The following is a 13,729-nucleotide window of genomic DNA, read 5'->3' as shown; positions in this document are numbered from 1 at the left end:
AAAAACATGAATGAACACTAAAACAAAATGTTCTCTTTACCAGCCATTTTATTTCTTTATTTATATTAGCTGACTTGCTAACTAACTAGGAGGTGCTAGTTTTCTGCGCTAGCTCGCTAATTCAAGTTTCATACTGTACGTTTCCCGCTATACAGCAAAAACACCCTTCAGATGTTACCTTGTGGGTTACCTGTAAGATGTAAATATATTTAACACAAAGAGTGATCAGAACACCACTTAAACATTCGTACTGTAAAACTTCAAGAAACCGTGCTAGCGTTAGCCTAGTCGCTTACACTGTATGAATTGGAACATCTGATTATTTATTTTGCTTTTCATGGGTTAGAGTGAAACATCTCCTGCTATAGTGCTCTGTCCTCAAACCTGTTGAACACCTTTGGGATGATTTGGAGTTAATTGGAATGCTCACCTTGCTTACATCAGTACCTTACAAACACCCGTGTGGCTGAATGAATCTCCAGAAATCTCCAGAAGCACACTCTAACCTCTTGTGGAGCATCTTCCCAGAAGAGTGGAGTTTATTATAACAGCAAATGGGGACTACTTGTGGATGGGCTGTTCAAAAAGCACATACCAATCTAATGGTCAGGTATCCACAAACTTATGGCTATATATTTACCTAGCTTGTATGTCCCCAATAGGTTTGATGCTGAGCTAACATACTTTTGAGATTATCATCATGCTGAAAAATATTTATTCTCTCTAAGATAGCTCAATGCCAAAACCAATTTGATGCTGTTTTGGTGTGTTGGTACAGAAGGTAAAGTTTCCTAAAGCACATTACAAGAAAAAAAAAAAAAAAAAAAAAAGCATTTTAATTGTGTTTTTGCTTCCATTCTCAGTGAAAATTGATTTTAAAACTGTATGAACATATTGACATTAAAATACTGACTACTGAATATCTGAATTAATATCATTTATTGAGTCATAGCATTTTGGAAAATATGGATATGGTTTAGCATTTAAAGTCCACAATATTACCTTACAAACTGTAAAATATAAAACACCAGCTGTTGTTTTTACCATGAACAGACCAGGCCATAAAATGTAAATTACAGCACACAGTCATCCATCAGTATTAGCTAGAGATTTGTTTTATATACTTACATTGTTTAAGGTCTCATGCTCAGAAACATTCCTCAATGGTAATATTAAGGCTGATGTCCCACAGCGTTGTTTATTTTAAATAAAATGGATAGTTTGTCCTATATGAGTACTATTTTAGTAATCCGATTTAGGGGATTTATTGCTCCTATAGGCTTTTTTTTATTCGTAGAGCAGGTATACAGTTACCATCTTCCACAGTCATGATTTTGGGTAGTTTAATTAAGTGTAAACATATATTCTGAATGATTGCATGGCATTTTTCCATTGCAATATGTTCTTTTAGATAGGTGAATTCATCTAGCCATGATTCTCAAATCACTGATGTTTGGTTTGATATGGTTTGTGCATCAGATGATAAGGAAAACTGCTGAGAAAACACAAGATATTCAGGAATTAATAGCTTTCCAAGGAGACCGCCTTTTTTAGACAGCCCTTAAAAGATTTATTGGACATGTGACTTACAACCATGTAATTGTTTTGTTTTTCCAATTATTTTTTTAATACACATTATTGTCATTATAAGACCTATAAGAGTTTTCTTGGTTCTTCTTTAAGGGGAACCTTAATGGTTCTATGAAAATACAGATGTTACACAAACCAACTAAAAAATTCTGAATAGTAAGAAAATATCATTTGATTAATCATATTCTTATTAATATAAAATCGTATTTTAAAGTAGTTTCAAATAATTCTGAGTGTCCATGACTGGTGATTAATGGGTCATTGTTGCTTTTTATTCTGAGAAGCTTATTTACAAAAAATAGCTGGCCACCCACACAGCCCTATTTATTTCTACAGTGAGGAATTGTTTGGAAGTAATTTTGAGAAAATACTGCATATAAAATTCAGCATGACTTAGCAATTGGATAAGAGAAGAATTTAATTCACAAACACTCAAAATGGATGCCGAAATGCTCGGAGCTTGAAAAGAAATTAAACAATTCATTTCAGCCTTTCAAACTATTTATTCTGCCTGGCTGAGGATGCCAAGCTGGAAGAAGCAGTCTATTGGATTGCGAATAACATAAAGAACTTGGTGAAATAGAACAAGTGCTGCTATTAGTTAAATCGCTATTGAGCCTCAATTGTTCTTTAAGTTGCCAATTGAGTTGGGTTGATTTTTAGAAGGCAACATTACAGTAAATGAGCCAAATTAGCTTGATGGTGCCAAGAGATGTTTTTTTTTCTTTTCAACCTTATGCCATGCTGAATCGAGATCCTATCTTATGAAAACAACAATGTCAGTGACAATTGTTTGTGACTCTCACCTCTATGAACAAAAAAGCCTTATGGGTAGTAATGTTGCATAGTAAAAAATTGGCAGGTTCATTAACCAAATTTTAGGTAGGCACAAAACATAAAGTAAATAGGGTAATTGTTTAAAACGAGTGATTTGTCATTGCCAGTTGAGTGTGATAAATGGGTTTGTACTGAAGCCAGACATATCTGAAATAAAATTTTATTCAGACATCTGCTATTTATCTGATAGAGAAGCTGTTGAACTTCGAAGAATTGTCTACAGCTTGATTTGTGTTACTCATGTTTGGCAATGCATATTAATCTATTAATTAATCCTATTCTTTTTTAGAGAAGAAGAGATGGACAGCCTTAATACCAGAGAGAGACCTTCTATAAAGAGTCTTTATCCAATTTTTGTGGTGATAAGAATATGGATTTTTGGTCTTCGCCTACAGTATCCAGGCGCTCTCGCTTGTATAATTAATCAATATAATCTTGCAATTCAGCATTGGTGCTCTACTTTGGATAAAACAACAAATATTCTGTGAAGCTTGTCTCTTCAGAGATCATTAACCAGTATGGCATGGAGTAGTGGAGGTTAGGTTACACCTCTATTTTCTCATTTTCAAGCAGGGACTCACAGTAAGAAAAAAAAGACTAGGTTTTCCTATGTCCATGCATGCAGGGAAGGGCAATTTATGATACATGTGATTCAAAAACATATTTTAAATATAAAATAGGATTTTTATAGTTTGTATCTGACAGGGTTGATGAAAATCTGTTAACTGGTTGCATATGTCAGATATATTGTGTGATTTGGTCAGAGAAAAGCTGTAGCTATTAAATATTGTTTACTTAATCAGAAGAGTTGGTGTAATGGTGAAGGAACAAATGAAATAGACCAATTAATAGAAGGTTTGCGAAGAAATTTCATGTTCCATTGTAAAAGTATTTTTTTAGTATTTAAAAAATATAAAAATACAGTAGTTTATTTGATACATGGTGTGGCTGCTGTAATCTGTACTTTATTTTAATACACTTAAAGTTTAGGTATTTGGTGTATCTTTGCCCAACGCTGAATACATGATGAAGAACAAAACCTGTGTTAGCTGCCAAAAGCAGCACAAGTAGTTTTCTCCTGACAGAGAAGGTGGTGCTTTGTGATAATGCATTGTGTACTGGGCTTCAGAAGTGCCACAGGGCTGAATGTTGAGAATGACTAGCTGTAATCTGCAAAAGACAAAATTTTTGTTTAGTTCTTTGGAGGTGGTCCAACCTGCCTGCTAGCTTGAGTGCACAGGATCAGTGCAGACCACACATTTCTATTTAAACAGTAAAGAGAACACTGTCTTCCATCATTAATGCTTTGGGGTAGGAATGACCATGATGCAAATATTCAAAATTAATGTAAATATAGCTAATATTCTATTAAATATATACAGTGCGAGCCAGAAAAAAAAAGATTTTATGTGCAGCAATACATGAAAAAACCCAAAGTTAACTTTGTTAACAGGTTAATAGTAATCTCTGAGTTGTTATAAGTAAGAAATTTAATTTTACAATTTGACAATATTCAATTGTCAGAAGTAAAAGCATGTTACATGTCCTAGGACAGAGTAACCACACTTAAATACATATTCCATGAATGTGGCTAATTTGTTAAAAAGAAAAGTGCGATTGTGTCTAAATTTATCTTCAGTTCATACTTGACAGCTCATCTGCATATCAGTAGTTTGACAGGGTGCCAGCACATGCCCTCAGGTTAGCCACTAATCATGCCTTGGCAGCAGCAGAGAAAGTTGAGATTCATGTCAGAGAATTGCTCACCATGATTAATGGATCCTCCTAGAGGATACTCTGAGATGCAATTACAGAAAAAAGCCAGAAGGTGCTACGCTAACTCACACTTCTGAATGTCCCATAATTGAGCTGCTGATTGAGTTTGCATAAGGACACAATGCTCAAGAAAGCATCATCGAACACGCAGTCTTACGCAGATGCGGATGCCCATTGATGCAACATATGTGAATTCCACAGGGCGGCAAATAAAATGACTGCTTTCATATTGTAAATTAAATCTGCTGTCTATAATCAGAACATATTGTATAAACTCAATGATATCTGATTGTAAAGCGTTTTTTTTTTCTTTGTACAAGAGGGAACTTCTATTCCATCAGATACTGTATGACATTTAATGCAATTCAATATGGAGTTATCAAGAACGACAGAAGTAGAAAATGTAAGGGCTTTCATCCAGGCAAATGGTTCTTAAAATTAGAATGACAGCAGAGTGATTCATTTTGTGCCACCCTCCTACATAATTAACCACAGCTTTCATTAGATGAAAAAAGATTATCTTACACTAAATTCTAATCAGTTCAATAATAGCCAAACCATCTCTTGCCCTTTTTTGTGATCACAGATTTTTTTTCTTCCTTTCATGATATATGCTGTGGCAGTTCGGCATACGCTGCTGCTCGGTTTACTCTTCGGTTTTATTGCCATAGCTTTTATTGCAGGCTTTTCAGTGGAGGAAGATGCATTTTCATTGAAAAGAGGAAATAAAAAGAGGACGCTCTTCATTCTAAAATAGAAAGGTTTGGATAGATCTAAAAAGAAAATAAGAGGAAAAGAAAAACCCTCCTTGATGGTACAAACATATCATAATATGTCAGAAAAATAAGCCTTGTTTTAATTTTAATATCTTGTAAAGTTTGTTATTTAGCACAATAATTCTATTTATTTAATTTGAATTACCCCATTCCCCCGCCCCTCTTGCTCTGGTCTTTGCTTTCTATCGCTTTCAAAATGGCTGTTTTCCTCCCAATGCCTTCCAGGCAATTTCATGAGATATAAATGATGTTTTAGATGGTGTTTTTCACTTTACTCAGAATGCATTTTCAGTAGTAAACTGACACATGGTCAACACGAAACCAGCTCATTTTAGGTCTTATTTAAGAGATAGAAAGTTAGTGGCTGACAAAGATCGATAGGCCTCATAACCTTAATACCTATGGGATAAAAGATACTGACTGACTTCTTTTTATATTTGTATAGTAACACTAAATCTAGTACTGGATATCTCTGTCAGAAATGAGAAAATATACCAGGAATGCAAACAAGAAAGAAAGAAAAATAAAAAATCCTTCAACTAATCGTAGAAAATGTAAATGTGACAATTTACAATTCGCATTCCTCTAAACATGTAAAAAAAATAACATTTCTGGTCAACTGCAGCATTCGATTTTTTTCCTACTCTGTCTACACTATAAGCAGAGACATGTGTGTTGGTATGCAAATTATTAATTATTAACCTTTTTTTTATTACCCTAGTTTGCAATTAATCAGGAGAATGTGGAACACAGGTGCAGGAACCTAAACATTTAATTTCTGTTTAGAAGGAACCAAAATAAAAAGTAAATTAGTTCAGTCATTCATTATGTTCAAAGAATAGCTTCTTTTATTTTATTTTATTTTATTTTATTTTATTTTATTTTATTTTATTTTATTTTATTTTATTATTTTAACGTATAGATAGATAGATAGATAGATAGATAGATAGATAGATAGATAGATAGATAGATAGATAGATAGACATACTTTATTTAAAAAATTTCATGTAAATTCATGTAAATTGTGATTCATGTAAATTAATACAATATTGCAGATGATGCTACATAGAAAAACAGCAAACTGGCAATTCAAAAGAAAGAAAAGAAAAAAAAAGATTTTTGCAAATTGTCAGTGTATGCATGTGTGTGTATAGTTACAGTGAGTAATAGATATGTATATAAGTTACTATTATCATCTATTACAGAGAGGTAAGTCATTGTACAGTGCAATGGCAAACGGTAGGAATGATTTCCTGAACCGTTCTTCGTGACAGTAAAGCTTAATCAGTCAGTTGGAGAATTAACTCCACTGCCTCTGTATGGGATCATGTAGTGGGTTGGATAGATTTTTAATGATTAACAGGAGTTTGTTCAGTGACCTGTTGTCCCTCACTGTCTCCAATATGTCCAGTTTGTGTCCGATTATGTATTCAGCCTTGTGGATGATTTTATTGATCTTGCCTGCATCCCTGACACTGATGCTGCTCCCCCAGCAGACCACAGCACTATAAAGGGCACTTGCCACAACAGACTTATAAAAGATTTCCAGCATCCTGCTGCAAACATTGAGATAACAATAAAATCTGCTCAACCCCTTCAAATACACAGTGTCAGTGTTGGTCCTCGAGTCCAATCTGCTATTCAAGTGAACACCAAATACTTGTAGTTGTCCACAACCACAACCTCCTCGTTCATGATATAATGGGTTTAATTACAGTTTTGCACTTCCTAAAGTCCACTCCCATCTCCTTGGTTTTCATGATGTTCAGGAGCAGATGGTTCCAGGTCCTCTATACTCTGACGCCTGTCCATCGGATAACTTCTGCAAGTGGCAGAACTCAAAGATCCCTTTCAGGAAGTCGAGCATTAACAAAGCTTTGAGAACGCTTCTGTGTGTCCACGCTCTGAATCACATGTGTAATCTGTCCAACGGAAAGGCCAGAAAGCTATAAAAAGCACATGCGGTGGAGATGGAGCTAGCTTTTGTTTGTTTATGTCTGTTTCTGTAAAAAAGAAAAATTTATATAGCATTTAAAAAAAAAGTAAAGCAAGCCTCAGTACCGGCTGTTTTTCTCCTTGCCCTGCTTTATCATTGGGGGGATACACACAGTTTGTGTGTAGCTTGCCTGGAAGCGGAGCATTCTCAGTCGGATTATGAGGTAGTTGACTGCTATTATTGTGGCCGCATGTCTATGCGGACCCTCCGCTCCTGAGGAGTGCTCTTTGAGAAGGGCACTCTCACTCGTTGCACCTCTGGCCCTGCTTTTGCTGGGGCAAAGCAGTAACTCATTTCATGGGGTTCGCAATTGAATCTGGCAGAGGGTTTGGAAATGGGCTTGTCCCTTTCTTCTGCCTCACTTGGCCAGATCCAGCACTTTCTCCCAGTGCTTGGAAGCATGCCTTTTGGCAGTTTATTCCCCCTGTGAGGAGAGGGCTGCACTTCACCTCTATTCCTCTGAGGAGGGAAAGGGAATAGATGTTAACAAACCCGCAGAGGTTCCTTCGCAGCCAGCCATGTTCAAGTAGCTTTTGGAGGTGGTGACTCATTCTGTTGCCAAGCTAGATATCGCTTGACTAGACAAAATACAAAAACAGCGTCCGCCGAACAAGCTGAATCTATCTATTTTGCTATCTATCACCGCATCCATGCCGAGGTCTGCCTTTTTTCTCAAACTTGCACACTATGGTGTCCATGTCCTGGAGCAGCCTATACTCGGCCCACCTCTTTAGTCCCAATGTCTCCCTCTACTCTAATGTAGTAGGACTAAAATAGTGCTCGGATTAAAGAGACACTTTCTGGCTCTGCCCACCAAACCCTTTCAGACTTCATCTGCCTTGGTGGGAAAGGCTTACATGGTGGCAGGTCAAGCCACTGGCTGTCTGCACACTGTGGCGAAGCCCAAGGAGCTGACATATCTGAGGACCGTCATCTTCAATAAGAGGGCTTCAGCCAAGAGAGCATGACAGGTCAGGGGCCTATGCTGGGGGGGCCATATGTACCTCAGTATATAGTGCCCGTCCCTCCCCGGCACCCTCAGGAGGCTGACTTATTAACCCTGCCACATATGGTGTTTCAGGGCACTGCAAACTCCACCTGGGACTGTAATGGATGTGAGAGCTCGCCGCTTCTAAGAAGGTCTCTAGAACGGCTGCAGGGCACCGCTCCAGCCCTTCTAGTTATACCAGAGATCAGTTTCGAGAGACTGGTTCCATTAAGAGACTATCTGGCATCCTGTAAACACCTGCCAGTTGTGTCTCAGTGGGTCCTGCGCACTGTAGAGAGGGGCTACTTGATTCAGTTTGAGTCCCAATTTCATGGGACCCGAGTAGGCTCTGGTCACGGAACAAGTACACACTCTCTTAAGGAAGGAGGGCATTGAGGTGATTCCTCTATGAAACTGAGAGTTCTACAGATGGTACAAAGAGTTTTACAGCCAATACTTTATAGTTCACTTTCAGGAACCCGAGCTGCATCAACAATGCTTTCGGGATGCTTCCGCATTGTCCGTGCTCTAAATCACGTGTGGAATCTGTCCAATGGAACGGATTCATGATCGCTCTGTTTGTTTTCTATGTTGATTGTTTAATTGTTTGTCCAAAATGAAGGCTCTAACAAAGACTAAGCACACCTACCAACTGTGTGTTCCTCCCTGCCCCCTCTATATTACGGGGGGGATACAAACAGTGTTTGTGTGGCTTGTCTGGATTTGGCTATCAGAGCCACTAAAGAGACCACCCTAGCCTGCACAAAGAGACACCTATGGTTCACCCTGTCGCATCTGTCTGACAGGGATAGGGCCATACCTGCCGGACCCCCCCTCAACGCCAACTCCATTTATGTGGTAGTCGAAAGGTTTCAGAAGGCTAAAAAACAGGTGGTGGCTTTCCAGCAGTTCCCACGTCACTCTCATGGGGCTGCTCAGCGGAATGTTCTGGGGACCTTTCCTGCCCTGCCCCGGCACCCCCAGGGACCTGGCCTATTCACCCTGCCACAAACAATCAAAAGCGGATCTGGAGAGCTCGCCGCCTTGTTAAATGCTTCTAGAGCTGCACCAGAGACTGATACCCTTAAGAGACTACCTGGCAGCCTGGGAAGTTCTGCCAGACTCTCTGTGGGTCCTGCGGACTGTAGACAGAGGCTACATGATTCAGTTTGAGTTTTGTCCGCCCCGGTTTGATGGGGTTTGTTCCACCCTGGTGGGAACCGTGCAGGCTCTGGTCATGGAACAAGAAGTAGATACTCTCCTGAGGAAGGAGACCATCTTTCTTTCCACAAGCCATCAGGCTTCTTAATGCACAGAAATGAAACGGAACTCTCACACACACACACACACACGGACTCAAATGTGTGTAACAAACTGTAAAATTTTTCCTGGACTTAACACTTAACACACACTCATCACTCATCTCAATCCATTCCACCACCATTCATTTATTTATTATTTATTATTCTCAACTGTACCATACTCTCAACTGCTGTTTTTTGCACATTTATCATTATCATTGTATTATACTGTTTACATGCTGTTTTTTTGCACCTTCGACTGCTGCTGTATTTTTTGCACTACATTGTACTGTTTATAGTCACTTCTGGGACATAGATTTTATTTTTTTTATAGTTTTTTACAGTTTTCTTGTACAGTACTGTATAATCAAGTATACAGTAGGTTTACTGGTCGGCGCTATATAGGGTTTTGTGTCTTGTCTTGTGTCGTCTGTCTGCACTGTCTGTCTGCACTGTTTGCACCAGGTTGCACTCGATGCACTTTATGTAACTTGTGTTGTAGCTCTATGTTGTTTTGTTTGTTGTTGTTTAGTGTAGCACCAGGGTTCTGAAGAAACGTTGTCTCATTTTTACTGTGTACTGTGTACCACTGTGTATAGTAGGAATGACAATAAAAGCCTCTTGACTTGACTTGACTTGACTTGAGGTGGTCCCTCCATCAGACAGAGTCCAGGTTCTACAGCCGGTACTTTATAGTTCCGAAAAAGAACAGAGGGTTGTGTCCAATTTCAGATCTATGTCAGCTGAACCGCTCACTTATGAGACTCAGGTTCAAGATGCTGACCCTGAAGCAGGTCGTGTCTCAGATCAGATATGAGGACTGGTTTGTCATGGTAGATCTAAAGGATGCATACTTTCATGCTTTCAGGGCCGAATCATACCAATTCCATTTGGGCTTGTCCTCTCACCTCGCACCTTCACGAAATGTGTAGATGCGGATTTGTTTTCCCTGAGACTTTAGGGCATCCGCATCTTAAACTATATCGACGATTGGTTTATATTAGCTCAATCAGAGCGGTTAGTGGTCCGCCATCGAGATGTCATTCTCGCTCACATGAAGGTACTGGGGTTTTGGCTGAATGGCAAAGAGAGTGTGTTTTCTCCATTACAGAGGACCACTTATCTAGGCATCGTATGGGATTCAACCCTTCTGCGTGTGCAGCTTTCCCCTGCCTGCATTGCATCCATACTTACGGCTGTCAGGAGGGTCAGAGAAGGGTGGTCACACTGTCAAGCAGCGTCCAATGTGATTACACTTGGCCTCCTGCACATGAGACCTCTTCAGTGATGGCTCAGGACCCAAGAGTTTTCATGGAGGGGCAATCATCTGCTACGGCCCTCAGAGAAAAGGCTTCCCTGTTAGCAAGCAGACATTAAGCATGTGAATTGTTGAATGCTTTCATATCTTCCTATGAGTCTTCTGGTCGCCCCGCTCTATTCGTGGTCAGAGCGCACTCGAACCAGAGTGTGGCAGCCTCTAAGGCTTGGTCCTCTGGAGTGTCCCCCCAGGACATCTGCAACGCTGCGGGCTGGTCCACCCCACTGACCTTAGTCAGGTTCTAATAATTTAGGTAACCTTGACCTCAGTGCCACTCCAGGCCCCTCTGTCCTTCGACCTAGCTGTGCCCACACACACTAGGCAGGGACATCACCCCGTCGGTGACGCCACGCTTTCCATTGGACAGATTACACACATGATTCAGAGCACGGACAAGGCGAAAACGTTCCCAAAGCGTTGTTAATGCAGCGTCTTGTTCCCTTAAGGAACTAGGGTTACATACGTAACCTAGAGACACTCTGCATCACAGACAGAAATCTCATACAATGAGAATGAATATCATTACTAAAGAAAGAACCCAATGAACACAATTCTGTGATTGGATTACCCTCATAGACAATACCCGGGGTTCGGGATCAAAATATGGACCCCAGAGCTTGTCCAATATTTGCATGTCACTTGGAATTTGTAACTGACTGATAATTTTTTCTGGAATTTTACAGGTACAGCTCTTTTCATAATGCCCCATTTTTTTCCCAATTGCTGGTGATGTCATTGATTGTGTTTCATGGTGCATTTAATCTATAAGGATTATACTTCTAATGATCTCTATATATTTTTAACAACAAGGTTCCATATATGCTTTCTAAGCTTTTTGAGGACCATGGCTTCAGCATTTGGATGAAATGCTAAGATATAAAAAATATACACACTTTTGGGAAAAGACATGAGAAAATGCAGTTTTATGGCATGGCAAGTTAAAATGTAATGACTCCAGCTGCAGGCCTGCACTGTGGGTGGTGCAAGACTGCAAATGGCGTGATTTCTTTTCTTTTTGCCTAAGGTCTTACACTCTCAAGATTTCTCTCTCTCTCTCTCTCTCTTCTCTCTCTCTCTCTCTCTTTCTGGCCTTCACATCTGCTCAGCATAACATGTGTACTGACTCTGCTTCTTTTCTTTCTAAAACCAACTGAACCGCAGATTTGGCTTCCATGATACATTCTCATCCATCTGGCAGGGGCGTGTTAAAGCTGCTGCCTTTTCCTCACTAGAATCTCAGCAATTTGCACAAATAGTTGGGTTTGATAGGGAGAAAAAAGCTAACAGGATCACCTCTGTGACCCTGTAAACACACATGTGAAAACAGGAGCACTCAAATTAATGGTTTCTCCAGCTCTCGAGACACTAGTACCAGACTATCAAGGCTATAGGTTTTAAGTACTCAACAATCTAAAGGGTTGTAGCAGATACATTTAAGAAGAGAGTGGTGATGAATAGATAGAAAGAGAAAGCAACAAACACAATAGCTTAGTGATGGATTTTTCTTTCATACTATACAGCTCATGAGGCATTTGGTAAAGGATAGAGGAAATGGTAAAAGGGATAATCTTGGCACACCCATACACTTGAGAACTTATGTTATAATTTTCCACATGCTTTACACAGGGCAATAAAAACCTTTTTTTTTTCCAAATACCCAGCTGTACATATGGCAATTTTCGAGCATTTTAGCAAGGCAGATTGTGAATCATAACATGCGAGAGGGACCACTCATACTTGCACATTACTACACTTATGTGCTTCCCTTAACTAAGGTGCTGCTTTAATAGTTAGGATGCTACCACAAATATGTCTCTAAATTCCAAGAAGGTCTTAAGAAAAGAAAATCATACAGAAACTGTATTTGGGGTGCACTTAATAGATGGGAGGTTTAAAACATGATAGTTACTTTGATATAATATTTTTTTATATATTTGTTTTATACATTTTGACAATTTTATATGTATTCTATTCTTGGTTTTATTTTCAAAAACCTGGAATGTAACATAGTTGTGTAGGCATATCCACTGTAACTCACCATAAAGGGTTTCATATCAGGGTCACGGCACCAAGTTTAGTCAGTGGATATGGGACTCGTAATCTTTAAATTCTCAATGTTTATTTGCACACTATGAGTCTTTAAATCTGTTTCTTCATTACCAGGAGTATAACTTTGGAAAGTTTGCATAGCTCACACTGAGAAAGTAGAGGCCAGCTTATGTAAAGAGCAAAGAGAGTGAGAGGGAGAAGAGGAGATAAGCTAAAAGCAGGAGATAAGATAGAAGCAACCCTACGGCCAAGTGAGCCGAGTGTTATCACCTCTGACCTTGATATTTTTTGTCACAGGAAACTACCATAGCAAACGCATGGAATAAAAAAATACAGCTTATCCAGACATAGCTCTTGGTAAATCTGCAATAAATATGAACAGAATACATGAATGAATAATAAACTTTAGCAAATTAGCAGAGAGTCAGAGGCAAATCATTAAAGGCAAAGATTTACTTACAGGACCATATCCAGGATCAAACTTTTACTGAGGTTAATAATTCATAATTATTATATTACACTTTCAAATGCATTTCTTAACTATGCTTTGGCCACTAGGTATTGTTTTCAGCTTGTCAGAGACTCATTTGCTCAGTATCTCAGGGACAATTGCTTGAGGGTTTATATAAAATTATCTTTGGAATTAGCAGATTAATCTGAAAGAATTTTAACACTGATCCAATGTATGGTCACAGATACCTATTATTTTTTTTTTTTCATTTTTTATTTCCTGTTTATCATACCTACACGTCCATGATCATAAACTCCTGGGCCATTTTTTTTATATGGTAATCAGTTAAAGTAGTATGTAAGATTTTTATGTTAATTGATGACTTTTTTTGGCATTGATCCAAACATGTCAATGAATATTTTATGGGTAATTGAAGATATATTATTGTATAAATAGTAACATAAAGGACCATAAAAGGGAAAATGTTATTCAAGGGAACACATTTAGAGACATCCTATACTCCTATAATACTATATTTCCTGCCTCCACCTTTGTTCTAACAGTTTGGGGAAGAACCACATATGGCTGAAAAAATCAGGTGTCCCAATACTTTTGTGTAATTAAGTGTGTGTGTATATATATATATA

General features: G+C 38.6%; 1 protein-coding gene across 1 annotated transcript in view; it reads right to left on the bottom strand.

Moving 5' to 3' along the window:
- The window catches only part of LOC124398116 (gamma-aminobutyric acid receptor subunit alpha-3-like), a 109,687-nt gene extending 109,210 nt beyond the window's left edge, over window positions 1-477 (bottom strand). Inside the window, exon 1 of the mRNA XM_046868147.1 lies at window positions 431-477. The gene's annotated coding sequence lies outside the window, so the exon portion shown is untranslated. The remainder of the gene's footprint in view (window positions 1-430) is intronic.
- Between the last annotated feature and the right edge of the window lie 13,252 nt (window positions 478-13,729).

The sequence above is a fragment of the Silurus meridionalis genome, chromosome 15, assembly GCF_014805685.1.
Source record: "Silurus meridionalis isolate SWU-2019-XX chromosome 15, ASM1480568v1, whole genome shotgun sequence".
NCBI classification, from domain to species: Eukaryota; Metazoa; Chordata; class Actinopteri; order Siluriformes; family Siluridae; genus Silurus; species Silurus meridionalis.
Note: the sequence above shows the minus strand (reverse complement) of the source record. Positions and strands in the feature narration are given on the sequence as shown.